The following is a 21,189-nucleotide window of genomic DNA, read 5'->3' as shown; positions in this document are numbered from 1 at the left end:
ACCCAGCCGGGTCACGGAACGGTCGGTCTCAGAAAAGATCATCCCGGACGGTACTGCAGTACTGGCTGGATGGTCTTTAGCGCTGCTGAGTTCGCATGTGGGCGCATCAGCGCTCCCCCACATCAGAACTCCCCACTGCACACTATGGAGCGTGCGGCCGGAGCAGTGCGCTCCATTGTGTGAACTGACAGGGTTTTCTGCGGACACTATTCATTGAATAGCGGCCGCAGAAAACTGACAGGTCAGTTTCTTGCAGCGCCGCTAGGGATCCCGGCCGGAGTGTATACTATGTGTATACTCTCTGTCCGGGATACCTCAGAAGGCAGCACTACGTAGGTAGAGAATTAATCACGGCCGTGTTGCAAATCGGCAACAACGGCCGTGATTAATAATTTACTTACGTTGTGTGAACATAGCCTTATGTAATAATAATTATATCCCATGAGGTGACTTACAGGCTTCCATCATATAATGTTCCATTAATCCAAGTCCAGGCTCTTTTATCCTCTGTGCGTCTTAGACCGATCCAGTAACTTTCTGAACCCTTAAACTGGAACAAAAAATCCTGCAAATATTAAAAACCAGTTACTATGAAAGTTACAGTCCTCTGCAGACAAAAACTAGTTACAGTATACATTCATCACTCCATGTCTTTTCTATACATTATCTGTGAATTACTTACATATTCCACCTTGTTATCTATAATCACCAGTGATGCATTATGGGACCTACAGAATCTCTCGCTGTCCTTCCATGTTTTATTTCCTGTAGAAAAGTAATAACACTTTCCCCGATACCAGATCCAGTCATCCTCACATGAAGCAGATGTCTGGTTCTTGGTTTCAGTTACTTTATGTGCAGAGTCACCTGTTTATGGTCAGAATAAAAGAATTTATTGTTTGATTTATTAAATCATTACATTACAGGTTAGTACAATATAAAAAAAATGCAAATAATGAATATTGAGGATCCTATTAGATCAAATGATTATCGTCCGTACTTGGCCAATTACAGGCCGTTCCGGCCAAAAATTGTGTGGTATAATAGGATGTTAGTAGGCAATGTTCAAAACGATAACGATAGCAACGCTCTGCTGGCCGTCGCTTCGTGTAACAGGAACATCGGCAGCAGACCGCCGCTCTTTTCTACAGAGGGAACGTGGAGGAAGCGAGTGCTGAGCAAGGAACTACACTGCTTACCTGATGGACTGTGACTGGTATTCTTGTCTGTATTATCTCCCGGACATGATACTGGAGCTAAAAAGCAATATGTTATATCTTTATTAGTATAGATGCTGTATCAGTACAGTGTAGTGTGTTGATTTAAAGCAGCACTGTCAGCAGGTTTGGGCCAATGAATCTGCTGATATCCCCCAGCAGCTTTTTACATTATGTCCGCAGTGGTGTAATTGTTATTTCTCTATGACCTTGTGTTTGGATAATTGCACATATGGTAATCGCTGCCTTAGGAGCATTATGGGCATTGCCCGTCTTCCCGGGGCACCCCCTCGCGCCACCCACTATGCATATTCATATATGCATAGTAATGTCGCTTGCTACGGCGCATGTGTAAGGAAAAGCTCAGGTCGAAGACAGGCGCATGTGGGATTCTCTGTGTGCTTCTGACTGTGCTGATGTCAAGAATAGTGATGAGTGAACATCCTGATGTTCGGTTCAGACCTGGAACATTCAAGAACAAATAACAAACTTGCAGTAGAAGCGTACATTTCGGTCTACACACGTAGATCAGGGGCATAACTACCACTGTAGCAGCCATAGCGGCTGCTACAGGGCCCACCGGATCAGGGGGCCCCATGGCCTGCTCCTGCAATACACTGGGCTCCCTGAGCCATCATCATTTGCAGCACCCCTTGACTGAGTGGGACTCCTAGGTGCTAAAAATGTCCCTTTAACTGTGAGCACTCCTGAACAGCGCTTGCAGTTATGCAGTTATGACTACACTTGACTGCTTAGTAGTCAGTTGGGAGCGGGCCCAATCAAAAGTTTGCTATGGGGCCCAGCCATTTGTAGTTATGCCACTGGTACAGATTATCAGATGCAAAGCATAAATTACGCAGTTGCGTACGTTTGCAAGTTCGAATATGTTTGAAAATGATTGTTGTAACCATTCCGATCATCTAACAAATTGTTTGTGATCGACGAACAGGAACAATAAGCGTAATGTTTGTACGAACATGTTCACCCATCACTAGTCAAGAATCATTACTCAGCATCCTTTTCTGGATCTCATACTTACTTTGTCAGTGACGTCCAAGATCCAGAAAAGGATGCTGAGTAGCAATTCTTGGCAGCCACAGTCAGAATAGGATAGAATATAGGGCCGCAAGCTACATTAATCATAGAACGATGGAAACCTGGGGAGAAATGCAGCCAATCGGTGTGAACAAAGCAGTAAAGTGGGATCACATAGTGTAATCTCTAAGGAACTACTTGGTTTAAGAGCGTTTTGGTTTAAGAGCTCCATGTACTGGGTGGGAGGGGGAGTGGAGAAGGGGCATGGTCTGCATTGTGTGGTCTACAGCACTGTACTCTGACCCAGGAAGTCTCCCTCACCTTCCAAATCATAGCAGATCCACTTCAGGCTGGGGCTTACATCAGGGGACAGGACTGTGGAGGTAATCACTCCATAGCTGTAACCCCTCTCTCCCCGGACAGAGAGCGCTGCATGTATGTGCCCACATCTGCCCTGCTCATTCCTTCCTGCTCCCTGCAGTCTCTGCCAGCCCTTGTGTTTCCCATCCTCTCCATTACTGTACAGTAACTTATAAAATCACATATTCTGCTGTTTCTGAATGTTTGTTTCCTCTGTTGTACATGTCATTCAGGATAATAAATCAGTATTTTTGGGGGTGTGGAACCAATTGTCTGCATTTCTATGATTTCTTATGGGAAAATTTGCTTTGGTATAAGAGTGGATTTGGATTACAAGCGCGGTCCTGGAACGAATTATGCTCGTATTCCAAGGCACCACTGTATTGGTCAGTCCTAAAGAAAACCTTTTTATGTTCATCTCCAGATATTTGCTCAAAATATTAGTTCTCTCTTTTACATCCATCATGTATCAAGTTAAAGGGGTTATCTGTCCACTGTGTGTGGTATTACAATTCAGCTCCATTCACTTAAATGGAACTGACCTGTAGAACTACACACAAACTGAGAACAGGGGTGGTGCTTTTTTTAAGTGGCCTGGAGAACATCTTTAAAGAGACTTTCTAAAACACATTACACAAGTATACACAATGGCCCACAGTTGTAGTGTACATCTTAGACCAGTTTATTATGCACAGTGCATGGGGGGAGAGGGTTATTAGGCGATTCAATGTACCAACATTTTGGCATATCATTTTTGTGTAAAGGAAGTCAACTAATAATTGGAATAAACTTCTAAACTGCGCTAATTGTTATGCTCTGTGATTCACGGAGGCTACGGACCTCCCGGCGTCGTGTATCAATAAGATGCCAGGAGTGCCGTACACACCCACATGCTATGTCAGTACTGTCCCGCAAAGATTTAAAAACCTTTGTGGCTTCTTGTGGGGAGGTCTGTTATTTCACCGTGCAACTTCACGCTCCATAGCTTCTGCGGATCACAGAGCATGAGAATGCGGCCTCAGATGTCGTGAAGACAAGGAGACATATGGTACCTTTCATATATCTGTCTGTGCTTCCAGAACATTGAAAAAAAATGTATCCTCTATTGTAGAGCCACAGGCAGATAAATGAAAGTTACCATGTGTCCTGCCCTAACAGGGTAAGCACTATGGAACCTAAATTGCAGACTTAGACATTATTAGTAAACTCCGCCCAATAAATATCTTTAATACAGCTTTTTTTTTTTTTTTTTTTTTTACAAATTAAAGTAAACCCCCACCCAAAATTGTACCATTTCAGTTAAAGTAATAGATTATAGATTAATATGAAATATCAATACTTACGCATAGTACTAACAGTGATGAGCGTCGCTATCAATCCAATTATGAACAGCAGCAAGACACCAATCACTAAAAGCTCTGTATAAAAGAAAATGTAAAGACTGAGTGATACTTGTGGAAGAGAATACAATATACACAGCATCATTTCTTTGAAGGTACAATACAGTATTGTTGTATATGGTTTCTTGTGTAGCCCAATTTCTTAGCCCTTTCCCCTTGAATAATTATTTACAAACACTGAAAACACTGGAGGAGTGAAGAAAACAAAGGCAACATGAGGCAAGATGAGTTACTTGCCTCAGACGGCAGAATGCGGAGTCCCTGAGGGACGCAGTACAACAGAAGCTCCCGAGTTTTGTCCTCTGCTGCCTCTAAAACAGCAGAGGTGGTGCGCACAGCCTCTTTCTATCCTATACTTTGCCTCCTCCTCTCCTATACTGTGCCCTCCCCTCCTATATTGTGCCCCCCTCTTGGCCCATATTGTGCCCTCCTCCTTTCCTAAACTGTACCCTCCTCCTCATATTTTGTGCCAGCCCCCCTCCTATACTATGCCCAACCCTCCTATAGTGTGTCCTTCTCCTCCCATATATATATAGAAAGGTTTGCACCACTGATATATAAAACATGCAGAAAGGGTGCTACAGACACTCACGGATAGATATAGAATATATTAAACAACCAAAGAAAGAAAAGGAACTGGAGCATAAATACTGTGCACACCAATGGATGTGAAACAATACTTTATTAATCAGGCTCGGTGATTAAAAACACTAAAAACAGACAATAAATACATGCACATACCAAGATAACAGGATGAGCACCCCATGTTGTTAAGAGATAAAAAATATATATACACTCCTCAAATGGGACTAGGACCCAGAAATATCGAGCATGTACACATGTATATACTGTATAATAATGTCAACATTCAGTGTAACAAAGATATTAAAGATGTAAACAAAACACAACCTGAAAACTGGGTATCTGGAGGCAATAGTGGATAAAGTGTCCTCCTCCTCCCCTATACCATGCCCTCCCCTCCTATATTGTGCCCCTACCCCTCTTGTCCCAGATTGTACCCTCCTCCTTTCCTATACTGTGCCCTCCTTCTCTCTTATTCTGTGCCCTCCCCTCCTATACTGTGCCCAACTATCATATACTGTGCCCTCCCCTCCTATATTGTGCCCCTCCCCCTCTTGTCCCAGATTGTACCCTCCTCCTTTCCTATACTGTGCCTTCCTTCTCTCTTATTCTGTGCCCTCCCCTCCTATACTGTGCCCAACTATCCTATACTGTGCCCTCCCCTCCTATATTGTGCCCCTCCCCCTCTTGTCCCAGATTGTACCCTCCTCCTTTCCTATACTGTGCCCTCCTTCTCTCTTATTCTGTGCCCTCCCCTCCTATACTGTGCCCAACTATCCTATACTGTGCCCTCCCCTCCTATATTGTGCCCCTACCCCTCTTGTCCCATATTGTACCCTCCTCCCTTCCTATACTGTGCCCTCTTTCTCTCTTATTCTGTGCCCTCCCCTCCTATACTGCGCCCAACTATCCTATACTGTGCCCTCCTCCTCCCCTAATCTGTGTACTCCCCTCCTATGCTGTTCTCTCTTTCTCTCTTATTCTGTGCCCTCCTATACTGTGTCCAACTCTCCTATACTGTGCCCTCCTTCTCCCCTAATCGGTGTACTCCCCTCCTATACTGTTCTCTCCTCCTCTCATTTACTGTGCCCTCCTCCTCTCCTACACTGTACCCTCTTCCTCTCATTTACTGCACCCTTCCCTCCTATACTGCCCCCCCCCATGCTGTAAGTTGTTTAAATTAAAATAATAATGGCTCCGGTGTACTGGGTTCATTCAATAACAGTATGGTGACAATATTTAGTCAGTAGGTGGTGGTAATATGTTGTCATTATGTGGCAGTATTATTTAGTATTTTTCGAATGTTGGTCTTAGTACAGCGGGTTTTGATCAGTAACAGTATGTTGGTATTATGTGTGGTGTAGGGCTGGGCGATTAATCAAATTAATTCGATTAATTCGTCCAGAATATGAAAATCGATTCTCATATTCATAATTGATTTGATTTTCAAAGAAAAAAAAGTGCTTGCTCCCCCTGCAGGGGAACAGCGGAGCTTATTGCCTGAGCGGCACTGTTACCCGCGGCTTCCAGCTTGCAGTAGGTGATGCACACATGCCGCCGCCACCGCTCAGATGCAATACCAGGAGAAGGTGCCAACCCAGGAGGGGCCCTGCAGGAAGAGAATATGGCGCTGCTTTCTGCCCGGCCGTTGCTCACCCTGCCCTGCTACCGCCGCACCTGCTTTCCCCCCTGCCCTGGGAGACACCTCTACCATTCCACCTGCATGCTCTGCTGCCCATCATCCTCCTTCATGCCAGATTCAAAAACCCTGCCTCTCTCCCCACTGCCAGGGACACCGCTACCAGGATTCAGGGTACAAATCTCTAGGCCGCCGGCACCCCTATCAGCAGCCGCTAACCTGTAGGTTACTTAAGGTCCAGCACAGTGTACATGAAAGAGACTGCCACAGTATATACAGAATCTGTATATACTATAGTAGTGCAGTCTCTGTGTACACTGTGCCAGCCCTGGTGCTGTATATAGCCATGCTGTACTGCCACAGTATATACAGAGTCTGTATATACTGTGGCAGTCTCCTTTATGTGCACTATACCAGCCCTGGTGCTGTATATAGCGATGCTGTACTGCCACAGTATATACAGAGTCTGTATGTACTGTGGCAGTCTCCTTCATTAACACTGTGCTGGGCCTGGTGCTGTATATAACCATGCTGTACTGCCACAGTATATACAGAGTCTGTATATACTGTGGCAGTCTCCTTCATTAACACTGTGCTGGGCTTGGTGCTGTATATAGATCTCCTGCACTGCCACAGTATATACAGATTGTGGCAGTCTCCTCTAGGTACACTGGAGCCAGTAAACAGACACTGATAGCTTCCGTCTCTCTGCCTCTAAGGCATGGGGAGGGGTTACTGCAGGAAAGAGGAGGGATAGGTACAGACAGATCTTAGGCACATAGTATTGTAGTGTCTTACTACGTGTTTTTTTTCCTTCTTTCCTTACACCTAGGTAAACTGTATTAAGCCCCTATTCGACGGGGCGACCTAGAAGAGCAAACGAGCACTGTCAGCGCTCATTTGCTCCTCGTTTCCTGCTCGCTACTGCTGCTATTCCAAGTGGCGACAGCGAGCAGGTGATTGCTAATCATCCGGGCAGCCCATAGAGGAGCGACGGCAGGAGATCGCTGCTATTACAGTCATTTGTTTTTCAACATGTTGAAAAACAAACAACTGCAACGATCAGCCAACATGAACGATGTCGGTGGATTGTTGCCTTCTGTTTCACGGAACGATTATCGTCTGTAACGGACGATTTCCGCCGAATACGGCCGATAATCGTTCCGTGGAATAGGGCCCTTGCTCTAGTGTCCCAGGATAGGACAGGTGGTCGCTGTTCATTACTCCAACCACTAGATGTCACACTTTCACAACACAGCTGCAGATAACACTAGGTTCAGCTATACACACACTTTCCTTTTACAGTTACTGCTTTCCTTTAGTCAGTTAGTGCCTGGCTACAGACCAGGCAGGACATGTATTCAGTTGTTCCCAACCTTCATGGGTTTCTAGACCAGACCCCTAGGGAAACCAGAGACAAGGGAGGCTTCACCCTTGCCTATGCTGAGGTCTAGACTAGACAAAACGGGACAGTCATTTTAGAAAAGGGAGGGACAAACTCAAGACTGATCCTGCAGTAGAGCACAGTGCAAGTTCAGCCGCTCTCTACTGATAAGATGCTCAGCTTTGTAGGAAGGACACTACAAGCCAGCTCCACCCACAGCAGAGACCTGGGACTTATACTACCCAATAGGACAGAAACCTGACAATGGGGGGCAGAAGGCAGTTAGGTGAGAAAACTAAGACTCATCCATGTGTGAGTACGAGGATTTCTTCAGAACACTTCTTCAACACTTTACCACATCCCAGCAGAGTACTAAGTACACTAGGCAAGGGCCCTCCTGTACAAGGGACCTCCTATATGGTCTCTATATCCTGTTACTGTTTCTTCAATCAATTCACCTATCTACCTGTTGGCCTTTTGTATTAATTATTTTTGCACTAAGTACCTGAGCACTGTTTGTAATTGTTTGCACTAAGATCCCTTTTTCAAGTAAAGCTTACAAGTTTTTTAACCCCTTCATGTCAGTAGAGACATAAGAGTGCACTGCAGGGGTTAATGGTGGCAAGCAAGGGCCATGCACCACAATATAACATTTTAACAAGTGGCCAGTTATATATGATTTTATTCACATTTCTATATGATTTTATTTACAATTCTATGTCTAGTAATATCGGTAAATTTTTTTCCATTTTGTTACATCTTGTAATATCGTCACTATGTATGTATTTTAACTTGTAGATTTATGATTTGTTTTAGGGATTGTTCTATATAATTTTGTTTATCATTTTTGTATTTTACTTTAAAGAAGCAGTTCACAAAAAAAATTTTTTGGTCCCCCCCGGTAGCCGCTGGCATGTATACTCACGGAAGATGATCGATGTCCCGCGGCGTAGCTCCGTTCCCGTCCCGCGGTGCCGTTCAAATCCGGCGCGCGCTCACTTCCGCCGATGCTTTGAGTCCTCTTCTCTGAGCTGTCATTATACGCCGGAAGTCACTCGCTTCCATGCATTCTCTATGGAAGCGCGTGACTTCCGGTGTTCAAATTACAAGGGAGAGAAGAGGAGTCACAGCAGCGGCGGAAGTGAGCGCGCGCAGGATTTGAATGGCACCGCGGGACAGGAACGAAGCTACGCCGCGGGACATCGATCATCTTCCATGAGTATACATGTCAGCGGCTAGCGGGGGGCCAAAAAAGATTTTTAATATCTCTATTAACATTTATGTTTTGATTCCATTCTATTTTATTTTTACCTTATTTTATTTTTGCTAACATAAATTTAAGAATTTAATATCTACATTTGTTACGTGTTTTTAGAGAGCCTACTATTCTTTTGGATTGACTAAGGGCTCGTTCACACAAAGCAAAAGCACATGATTTTTTGCGCTGAATCAGCGCTGAAATTTCAGCTGTTAAAATAGGTGCAGAGCTAATTTCCATTGTGTTGAATGGAAAGTCTGCTCTGCAGTTCACACGGTGGAATTTCCGCACTGAACTAATCCGCTTTCCGCCAGGAGAATGAACATGTTCATTCTTCCGCTAGCAGAAGCCTATACAAACCAATGGGGCTCTGATTTTCAGTGTCAGCGCGGAATACAAGCGTAATACAAGCGGAAATTACGCGATGAATCAGCGCGGAAATGGGGGAAAAAAGGGGGGGGGAGGATTCTAGTATATGTTCTGGTATAGTCTAGTTTACTCGCCAAATACTCGCTGAATTTCAGCGCTGAATGCATGCAGATTCGTAATACGCCCCTTTTGCTCTGTGTGAACGTAGCCTAATATGTAGGTTATGTAGGGTGCAGAACCTTTATGCTACAGATTTTCTGCACTTTTTTTTTTTTCATAATATTTAATGTTGGGAAGAATTGGCAGAAAAGCTAGAATTAGCCCTAGTTCAACTGTGCCACTGTCCCCTAATGATGTACCACCATGCCCAAACAAACTATACTACTCCCCCCACTAAAGAACTGTTCCCTGTCCTCACTAATGTACTATGCTACTATACCCAATTCATTGTTACCCAATCTGTGGCCCTCCAGTTGTTGCAAAACTACAACTCCCATCATGAACTGTCAGCAAAACATGTTGGGTTTGTTCTTCTGCAGCCTGCATAGCTGCCCTCATAATATTTATCCCCTGCTTTGTTCCGGTGCTCTGGCCTCTTCTGGTCAGGTCTGAAAGCTGTGTAATGAGAGTGGAGCTAATGGCTCTTCCACAATTACACAGAAAGTGCAGAGGGTCCGGACAGAAAGTAGAGTCTGGTGTCTGTTAGTCCTCTGGTAGGCCCCAGATACTCCAGTCTGACAATGCATGCACTTGCACTACACGCTGCATTAAGAGCTGTACACCAGATAGACACTTTCACACCTGCATGTAATTCTGGACAGGTTTATAGAAGACATAGATTCCAGTTCCACTCAAGATAGACTCAGAGATTTAGCTAAGCAGAAAACTGTCTTACCCTTTACAGAGTTTGACTATTCCGAACTTTCCAGTGACTCCTAGGTGGTTTGTCTTTTATTGCTAGTAACGGTACTACTATCCCTCAGGTGGGAAGCCACTATACAGTTAGGTAGCAGTAAAATTTCCGGTCAAGGTATTATCGTAACTGAAACGTATAGTGGAACTGATTCTGATATTGTGATAGGCATGAGTGATATACTGTACGTAATTATTTTTCTGATTTTCTTGAAGCTTTGCATGCCTCTATTTCTTCCATTCCTCCCTCTGCCAGACGTACCGTCCAACAAGCCATCCGGAAGCTCAGTGGTCAACAGAAGTTTGCCAATCCCCACAAGAAGAGATCTGCAGAGTTAGAGTCACAGACGTTACACCGGTGATTCTGCTGGCTAACTCGAGATAATAATTTGGTGCGGAGCATGACCAGGTATAGGAATTGAAGACTATGAAGCCTAGCTTCACCCCATTAATGTGACTGGACACCCATTGGTGAAAGCAGCACGCAGCCTTGTCACTGTCTCTAACGGGTGAGTACCCATCCAACTTGACAACCTTAGTGACAGCCCTGCCCAGCTACCCAAGTACCACCCGGTGGCCGAGCTATGCCGGCTGAACCCCGAACATGTGTTAACAGAGGGCTTCAAGGCAACCCAGTGGTCAGCCAAAGCACATTCAGCTTCTGAGTCTGGCACCCCCTGATGATCTGACTTGAACGTAGGAGATACCAACACTCCTACAGAGCACATGAAAGGAGTCCTGAACCTTGTGAAAAAACACCATCAGTCATTCAGCAAGAACTCTTTGGATTATGGGAAAATATCCTGCTGGAGCACCATAAAGATACCAATGACCACTTGCCTATCAAAGAGTGTTATCGCCCGTCTGGCTCCAGCAATGTGCCAGCCAGTAAAAAAGATTATCCAAGAGATTAAAAATGCAAAGGTGATTCAAGACAGCCAAAGTCCTTGGGCTTCACCTATAGTCCTGGTGAAGAAAAAACACGGTGCCATTCGCTTCTGTGTTCACTATCGGAAGCTCAACAACAAGGATTCCTTTCCTCTACCATGCATAGATGAGTCACTCACCAGTGGATACTGGCATGTCCACGTAGCTCCAGAAGACAGGGGGAAGACAGTGTTCACAACTTCCATGGGACTGTTTGAGTTCACAGGAATGTTATTCAGCCTGTTTAATGCTCTTGCAACTTTCCAATGCCTCATGGAATGATGTCTGGGCCATGTCAACTTCTAGAGTGTTCTGCTGTACTGTTGTTACGCTACTGCTTAAAGATCAAGCCCTACTAAAAGCCTGTGTCATCTACTTGAGCCATGCTGTCAGCTCGACTGATATCCAACCCGACCCAGAAAAGACTGCGGTTGTGGAAAACTGGCCAACTCTTAGAACTGTTAAAGATGTCTGAAGTTTCCTGGAATTTGCAGGCTACTACTGCCACTTTATCCTGCACTTTGCACAGATTGCTGCACCTTTGACTGAGTTGCTGTGTATATGTTCTAGAAAAGTTGCTGGTAAGAAGCTCACCATTGACTGGTGGGAAGAGCAAGAAGAAGCCTTCCAAATCCTCACGGCCTTGCTGACACAACTCCCAATTCTGGCGTACCCAGACTACACACAGCTACTCCAGTTGTACACAGATGCCAGCTACCAAGGTCTTGGAGCTGTCCTGTGGCAGGTACAGGAGAATAAGGAGCGGGTCATCGCCTACGCAAGTAGAAGCCTCATAGAGAGTGAGAAAAACCACCAGAAGTATAGCTTTTTTAAACTAGAGCTCCGGGCCTTATTCTGGTCTGTAACTTAAAAATCCAAAGATTACCTGCCAGCCTCCAGCTTCACAGTCTTCACAGACAATAACCCTTTGTTACAACTGAACACTTCCAAACTTGGTGCCTTAGAGCAAAGATGCGCTTCTCGACTGGTGAACTACTCCTTTACTATCAAATACCACAGCGGAGAAGCCAATACCAACACTGATGAGTTAGCCTGCCTACAAACAGGTGAGGAACCACCCTGCAAAGACCAGTGGGAAGACTGAAGACTGATTTGTCCATGAAGGGATAATTTCAGCAAACAGGCGAATAGAAACAGCAGATCCTTATCCCCAGGCGAGACGCCAAGCTCATACTAGACGCCTATCATGACCAGTCTGGCCACTTTGGGATCTACAAAACAGAATCCAAAATCTGAAGATTCTATTTGGTCAGAATGTGAGCAAATATCCAGAGTTGGTGTCAGAATTGCCCTGCCTGCAACCTTGCAAAGGTTGGAAAGAAGTATGCCTGTGCACCCTTGCATCCTATTTGTACTTCCAGGCCGAACGAGCTTGTGGCTTTAGACCATGTGAAACTGGCTCCAACCAGATCCAGGTACTGCTATGCCCTACCAAGATAGACCACTACAGCAAGTGGACCATTCTTCTACCTTTGAGAGACCTGACAGCAAAGACAACCGCCATGATGTTTTATTATCACAATGTGAAACACTACGGTTGCCCTGAAGCAGTCCTCTCCTACCAAATCTCAGCCTTTGAGTCGCAACTCTTTCAAGAACTCTATCAGATCCATGAATGCAGGAAACTCAGAAACACAGCATACCACCCACAAGGAAGTTGCCTGTGTGAGGAAATTAACCACGTTGTCATCAACATGCTGAGAACTGCAGACGTCTCTAAACAAGGTGAATGGTCTGAACTCCTTGGAGAGCTCATTGAAATCTACAATAATACCACTCACTGCTCCACTGGATACTCACCCTTTTATCTGACGTTTGGGCGGCAAGGCCAACTACTAAAAGACCGTGCCCTAGGAATCCAGATACCTGACTCACTAAACCTTTGCCTCTAACTAACTGGGTACAAGAACATCAGAGGAGAATCCAAGAGGCGCAAGAGATAGTGGGAAATAAAATGAAGGAAACTCGCTGTTGCCAAAAGGAAGAATACAACAGGCATGCCAACACTCAACCCCTGAAGGTTGGAGATCTTGTCTGGTTGAAGAACAACAAAAGATCAGGGAAACTAGACCTCCTGTGGGAATAAGAGCCCTATGTAATTACGGCTATAACCCATGCAACTGTTGGAGTGTGCCAGATTAAGAAACAGGGCCGAACCCCAGTGAACGTACATCACAACCGGCTGAAGTTTTGCTGCCGTGAAGAATTACCTCCACCAATGGTAACCCCAGTGTACAATCAGGAAGCTGCAGAACCTTACAGGATTCCTACTATTGGAGATGTCCTCTTCAGCGCGGAAACTCTCCTGTTCCCATGTTCATTTCTGCTCTTGCGCAGAAAAGGGTTCCCAAAAGTTCGCCAAGAACAACTGTCAACAATGTTCTGGCGGATCCGTATCCCATTGACTCTGACACCCTTCATGAAAACATCCCCCTCAGAAGGTCCAAAAAGACCACAAAGGGACATCCACCTGTCCATTATAGAGATTTTTAAATCGTACTTCACCTTGAAATTTGAAAACCTTGACCTTAGTTAGAGTTTTGTTCATAAGCCATGGACTAATGACATTTTACTCTTGTAAATATGTTCCACCCAAGTTCCAGTTTCAAGCTCCTTGCACTATGGACGATTTAATTTTTGCCTTTTGCCTTTAAAGTTTCATGTGCTTTTGTATTATATATATATATATATATATATATATATATATATCCTTATTTAAGAAACCCATGCTGTGCTCACCTTCCTTTATGACTATCCAATAGGTGCTACACCGTGGACAGCTTATTTCAAGTGGGGGAGTGTGTAATGTCCCAGTACAGGTGTGCCACTAAGTTCTTTATGCCCCTGGACTCACTCAAGTTTTCACAGTGGGATGAAGGAGGAGTGTACTGTTTGCTTTCCCCACTAGGTGTCACTGTCTGTGTTTTGCTATTTATTGTATGGTGCACAGCTGAAGAAAGCATTGAGTTAACTGTATTTATCACATTTGTTTTCATACAATCATAGCTGCAGGTATTTTCCCTCCTTTCTTTCTCCTATCCTAGCTCTTATTTTTCTTGCACACAAAGCCCCACCAATGGCCAGTAGGCTTAGTTTGCCCCTATAAAAGTGCGTTCCTGGTGAGTGGAGTTCTCTAGTTGAGTCAGTTAGAGAGCAACAGGGAGAAAGAAAGAGAGAGAGAACTTGTCAATTATGCTGTTAAACACCACTGGTATGCAGTGCTAGACCCCTCAGGAGGAAGGATGTCCTATGAGGATCACCGTGTCCACGCCATGGATACTATCTACATGACACAGGGCAGCATACCTGAGTTAGCACAGGGACCTGGGACCTCGTACTACCCTGTCAGGAAAGGTATCCCAACACTATAGGGCATAAGGCGGCCAGATCAACGATATCTATACGTGAGTACGAGTATCTTCTTCTGTTCTTCACTACGCTATCCCGGCAGAGTTCAAGGCTACATTGGACAGGACCCTCAAGACACTCCTCTACTCCACTTTCCTCTTACCTACAAACTACTACTACTACTACCTCTTGCCAGCACCTACAGTTGCCAAAGTATTATTGTATTGCACTGAAGATCTTAAGTAAATGGACGTTATTCTGGTTAAGCTATTGGTCTATTTTTACTGCACCTGCACATACACACCAGGTTTAAACTTGGGTTATCCGAAATCTCGGAGGCAGTGCTGTTTGTCCAGGGGTGGGTTTCAACACCACTCAGGGCTACCATAGCAAGTGCCCAAGTGACCCACCAAGCTGCCACAGCAGCGCACAAACTACCGTTGCATATGGCTGCCTGACCTTCCACAAGTGCACTCAGCACAGTAATTGAAGGAAAGGTGGATGCTCTCCTCTGCTGCTCTAGAGGCTGCCACATGTTGTTGTGAACTACAAGTGGGTCCAACACTTCCACTTCCCTATTCCTGGGGAGCATCAGTTTGGGGTGTGAGCCTAGGGCAGTAACAACCCCAAATTTGCCTGGTGGCACCCCTATACTACTAGATACTAGTCCTTGTTTTACTTATGGAGCAGTAAGCATTATGCACCACTGCAGGGAATTGGGTCATGCTGGGTATGTTCACACATAGCATATACACTGCAAACTTTATGCCATGTAACTCAATGTAAATGAAAAACTCAATACAGAATATATGCTGCATGTGAACATACCCTAATAGTAGAACAAAGTGTGGTCCATTAAGAGCTGTGCCTGTATACTCCTGTCTAATACAGGCACAAAGTCTAATGCGTTGTAGGTGCAAAGATATACAGCACCCATCAAACCTGTTTATTCAGGAAGGGGCAAATTTCTTTGAGGTTCATTCTTGGCGTGTAGAAATGTGAGTATGAGAAGAAGAAAAAAAAAAAGCTGACCCAGTGACATTGTTGGAAGCTTAGGACATGGTACAACAGTTTTTGTTTCTTTATACTTTAGGCTCTTGGTCATGTTCATCAAACCATTCTTGATCAGTTTTTGATATGTGACAGGGCTCAACATCCTGATAAAAAAAACCACGGCCATTAGGGAATCCCACTACCATGAAGGAGTATAGCCTATCTGCAATAATGTAATAAGTACAGTACTCTATTAGGCAAAATTATGACCCATAGCAAAGAGCAGGGGCCTCACTGTGAAGAACATAGCACAACCATTTATTACGGGGTCATCCAATTATTTAATGGGTGCTGTAATAGCCCATTTGCCCCATTTGTAGGAGGGGACAGACGTGTGTCTAGCAGTAGATCTGATGCTGGTTGGGAGTGTAGACTGAATTGTATATAAATGGGTGCGCATAAATAGTTGTGTATAAAATATTATACGCAATACACATCAAAAGGGCAACGTGCTGATTTTCTGCATCCAAAACAGCATCTATTACTGCCCAAACCCCCTTGTTGAAAAGTGACATGTCACTTCTTTTCAGCAAGGTTCCCATTGAAGAATATAGGAGCTTTATGAATGACCCCTCCCATGCCTCATCACAGTTGCTCATTTAAACATCCAGCTATATCTCTTCAGGGGAGAATAGTCCAAGTCTGTTACCTAGACTGTGAAGACATTCAAAGAGGCATCCAAAAAGTTGATGAACTTTTTGCTATTCGTTAGAGGCTCTCAAAGAATGACCAAAACATAATCCCTTAATCGCTATCTTACAGTAGGAAATGTAGTTTACAGAGAGGGGATAAAATTAGACAGAATGAGGTAAAGCAGATTATAAAGGCTGTTAAAGCCCCAAAAGAGGAATAACTCACCAAAACTGGTAAAGGGTTAAAGGAGGGGTGTTTCTGAAAGAAAGTGGACATGTTTTTTCAAGCTTGGATAACCCTTTTATGGAGGGGAATAAAACCATCTCCAGATATTTACAGTATATTATTAACTGAAAGATGACAACTTGGCAATAAAAAAATAGTAACAGTAATTGAGAAATGCCTTAAATATAGAACCTATATTGATAGAGATAAGGTGGAGATTAGTCTAGTTCTGTAGTAGACGTACAGCTCCTATGTCTTTAGAGGATGGTGTTTTAGGAAACCTTGCTTGGTTACAGTGATAAGATCAATAAGATCAGTTATTGCTTTATAACCAATCTTTCCTAGCAGGAAATGTTCCTGATGATTGGAGAACGGCCAATGTTATACCCATCCACATAAAGGGTAGTAGAGAATAGCCCTTTAACTACAGGACAGTTAGCTTGACATCTGTAGTAGTTAAAATGATTTGGATCACTTAAAGAGTGCAGGTACATCCTCTTTAACCTGACAGACGGATCTATGCACCGGACGTTCTATGCACCGGAACCACCAGTGCTCAGGCACTGGAGGCCGGCCTGCCCACCCCCAGTGGGAGGGAATTCCCTCACCTGTATGACGCGGCTCCATTCATTCTACGGGAGCCGCGTCATAGAGGGGAGGGAATTCCCACCCACCGGGGGCGGGCCGGCCGGCCTCCAGTGCTTGAGCACCGGCAGGTTCAAGCGCATAGAACGGTGCCGTGCATGGGAACCGTGCCGCGGTTTGAAAAATGGACCGCGTCACCGGCTTCCCTGTGACGGCGCCATTCGATCCGTTTGTCAGGTTAAAGAGGATGTACCTGGTGGTACGTCCCCTTTAAAAATCAACAACCTGATGAATCCAAGGTTGGATTTACTGAGGGCACATAATGTCAGACTAATCTCATTGAATTCTTTGATTGTGCCACAAAAGTGCTGGATAAAGGCGGTGCTATGGATATTGCCCATCTGGACTTCAGCAAAGCCTTTGATACAGTTCTCCATAAAGAGCTAATAGAGAAGTTACAGAAAATTGAACTTAAACTCTGGATAGTTCAGTGGATTTGTGGTTGGTGAAGGACAGATATCAGACGGTTGTTGGTAATGGTGTATAATCCGAGCAGAGACTGGTTACAAGTGGTGGCCACAAGGGTCTGTTCTGGTTCCTATTCTTTTTAAAACATTTTTGAGTGACATAAGAGAAGGTTTAGAAGGAAACAATGTAGTTTTCTTACCCTCATCCTCAGCACTGTTTTCCAGTAATCCTTCCATTTTTTGAATATATCAATTGTGCCATTAGGTGCACTGGAGAGAGGATACGGCCCCAAATGCACTGTAGCCCCGCCCCCGGTGCCCCAAACCACCTAATTAACATATTAATAAAATACAGGATTGCAGGAAAATGCTGAACAAAAAGGTAAGAAAACTACCTTCTTCTTCAGTATCTCCTGCACTATAGGAACATAACAGATTAGATTTTTCTTTCTTTCTGTCCAACTTTTCACCTTGTGCCGACCTCCCCAAACCAAAGGGCTGTGAGTTCACAGTCAAAAGTCTTGACATGTCTGTGCACAAAAATACGGCAGAGACACCATCACGTATTTCTCAACATCAGTGAGCTAGCCAGACCTTCCTTAGGGAAGGAACAACCAAGCCAAGGGGGTCTCCAGTCAAGGAAAACACCTTTCAACAAGCCACATCAAAAAATGGCAGGACTTGTGAAATACCCCAGCTAGGTATCCATCCACAGACTGCTGTTTCGGGAGATTGTCCCTTATCAGTGAGGGCAGGATTCTGGCTAATGAGAGCAAAGCCTAGTAAGTGCATCCAAGAGAATGATGGTTGATCTCAGGGAGATCAACCAAAACACTGGTTGATCTCCCTGAGGTCAACCATCATTCTCTTCAATGCACTAGGCTTTGCTCTCACTTGCTAGAATCCTACTCCACACTGATGAGGGGCAAGTACCCCAAAACAGCTGTCCTTTTTTTATTGTGGCATGTTGGAAGTTGGTTTCTTTGACTGGATTCCCCCTTGGCTCGGTCGTTCCTTTCCGGAGGAAGGTCTGGCTAGCTCACTGACGTTGAGAAACATGTGATGGTGTCTCTGTAGTGTGTTGGTCTATCTTTATGACACGTGAAGGTGCCCATTTAATAAGAAATGAGAAACAAGAACAAGGGGGCACAACCTGAGGTTAGTTGGGGGGAGGGGGGAATCAGAAGCAACATAAAAAAATACTTTACTGAAAATGTAGTAGATATATGAAACAAACTTCCAGCAGATGTGGTTGAAGAATCAAAAGTAAGTGAATGTAAACCTGCCTGGAAAAACATAAAGCTACATAACAATAAAAATATAAAGCTGACTATGTGTTACCAGCTGCCATAAAGAAGATTCCCACCTCCACTCTCCTCAGCTTATCCCAGGTGAACCTGCTTCTGCATCATCCTCTGTAGAGATTGACACTGGCCCCGAAGAACAGATGGACTCTAATCAGCTTGCTGCTGCCGAGGACCTGGCCATCACTTTGTGGAGGTCAGTAAGAAGTATGACATCCAAGATGCTTCTCAGGTACTGTCCCTGATGCTTGCTGATGTTTGCCTGATTATCCATACCCATGAACAGACATTTCTTTGCGATGCATATCAGATCTGTTTCCCCTTTCATGGACTGTGGACTATTTTATTTTCAGCAGTTTAGACATTCACTTCATCCACTAGGCATAAGTTATTATAGACAACTTACCTCTTTAGTCGCATGTCAAAGAGACTCTTTATGGGCTGCCTTCTACAAATTTACCTCAAAGACTGTTAGATTCTTATATCTGGTTGACATACAGTATTTACATGATGTTTGTGCGCTGTTTTTATTATTGCATTGCACCTAACAGTTCTTATACAGGCCTTGTCATCCACTCAACCAAAGCTCATAGGATGGCTTACCTTCAGAGGGTCAATATGCAGTGAACCACTGGGATCCCCTGGTTGGTTATCATCTTGTTAATGTTTTAACTTGCCTCCTGGGGGTTCACTGAACCACTGGGTATTGCGCCCGGCCTTTTAACTATAAGGGGTTTGTAATGATGCGGCGCTCTGATTGACAAAGCGAAGAACCAACAACTCCCCACTATGCCAATCACTCTTGTGGCCATAGACAGCATTCTGCTTCTGCTCACAAGAGGCTGCTCCCTTCAGCTCCCTGGGCAAGAGTGATGTCACTCGTGCGCTCACTCAGCTTGAAGGAAGAGGGGTTGCTGGAAAACTGCACTGGAGCCAGGTGAGTATGTGCTTTTATTTATTTATTTACCTGCAACTTCCAGAGGGACTACCTACAGGGGAAAGGGGGGTGGGGGTGGTTACTACCGGGGAGGATCGCTTCCTGGGGAAGAAACCCCCCCCTGTGAGTCACTGGATATATGTCATTTGGTGATTATATTACAAAAATAAAGAAATGTTTGTTTTCAATTTTTCAATTGTTACTTTTCAGGGTATCTTCAACTTTAGAAGTTAATATTACTGCTTTATCTGTACCATACCCAATGGTCACTTGTAAGGAACTAAAGCTCTGGTCTCATGACACTTCTACAGACAGCTGCAGTGTGAAGTGAATCCCAATCTGAAGATAGGTGGATGTCCCAGGGTTGGGACCTGCATCTGGGGGACTTTTCATGAAGATATGACATGTGTCAAAAATGTGTATATAGCTTTAAGTGTTCTAAAGCATTCATAGTCTGTATTCCAGTAAAACAGCTTGAATGGCAAATGCTAAAGGGAACTGTGACCAAATCCTTACTTTTCACTGCAAGTCTTGTACTTTACATTTTGTACCGTAACAGAGGTTTTGCCTGAATTATTACACAGAGACTGTCAGTAAAGAGTTAAAAGTTTTTTTTTTTTGCGTGGGCTCAACATCTGGCCTCCCGGGGATCTCAACAGCGGCACCCCAACCCATCATTCTATTCATTCTCTATAGAGTCGCCGGAGAGAGCCGAGTGGTGTACTCTGATACCTCTGGTGGTTCCATGGAGAATGAATGGAGTCATGCGCCGACCCGTGGCTCTATTAAAAACAAAACAGTCAGGGCGCCACTGTATAGATCCCCGAAGGACCCAGCGGTCGGAGCCCCCCCAAACCTCATACTTGTCCCTCATCCCGTGGACAGGGGAAAAGTTTTGCACATTTGCTTTAAAGGGAACCAATCACGGCGAAAATCCCCCTAATGATAAGGAAACGTGTTGGCACATCAGTCAGCACGCATCCCAAACACCCCCCTGTTCCCTCCGTGCCCCCCCCCCCCATTAGTCAGTATTCTTACTTTGATCAATTCCTGCACTGTATGTAAATTTCTAGCAAGTAGTCATGGTGGACGTATCTAGTCACGGTCCTGGGAGGTTGGAAGCGCTGTAATCACGCCCAGAGGGGTGTGATTGAAAGGCCTGCGTTCCGCTCACATCACCTGGGTCTTGCGTTCCACTATAAAGTGGCCAAACCCTTTAAGTCTTGCACATAGATAGAACAGCAGCAGGGCGGGGAAGCCGATGCTGAGGTCCTGTTTTTGAACCGTGGCCCGGTTCCCACGTACGTTGCCGTTCTATACCCGGGCACTGGCCAAGGCTAAAGCTCTGGAGGCGGGCCGGCCCGCCCGAAGGGAGAGGAAACCTCTGCCTGTCTAAGATGTGGCTCCATTGATTCTAATGGATCCACGTCATAGAGGGTTGGGGGTTTTCCCCCACTGGGGAAGGGCAGGCCCCCCTCAGTGCTTCAGCCCTGTCCAGTTCCCCGAGAATAGAATAGCACCATACACGGGACC

General features: G+C 44.8%; 1 protein-coding gene and 1 pseudogene across 1 annotated transcript in view; one reads left to right on the top strand and one right to left on the bottom strand.

The window, feature by feature from the left end:
* The window catches only part of LOC138798427 (C-type lectin domain family 7 member A-like), a 468,314-nt gene that overhangs the window by 211,844 nt on the left and 235,281 nt on the right, over nucleotides 1–21,189 (top strand). The gene's annotated exons all lie outside the window — the stretch shown is intronic.
* LOC138798908 (C-type lectin domain family 2 member D-like) lies at nucleotides 419–1,726 on the bottom strand (annotated as a pseudogene).

The sequence above is a fragment of the Dendropsophus ebraccatus genome, chromosome 8 (assembly GCF_027789765.1).
Source record: "Dendropsophus ebraccatus isolate aDenEbr1 chromosome 8, aDenEbr1.pat, whole genome shotgun sequence".
NCBI lineage: Eukaryota > Metazoa > Chordata > Amphibia > Anura > Hylidae > Dendropsophus > Dendropsophus ebraccatus.
The sequence above is the reverse complement of the archived record's forward strand: the minus strand, read 5'-3'. Positions and strand labels throughout refer to the sequence as shown.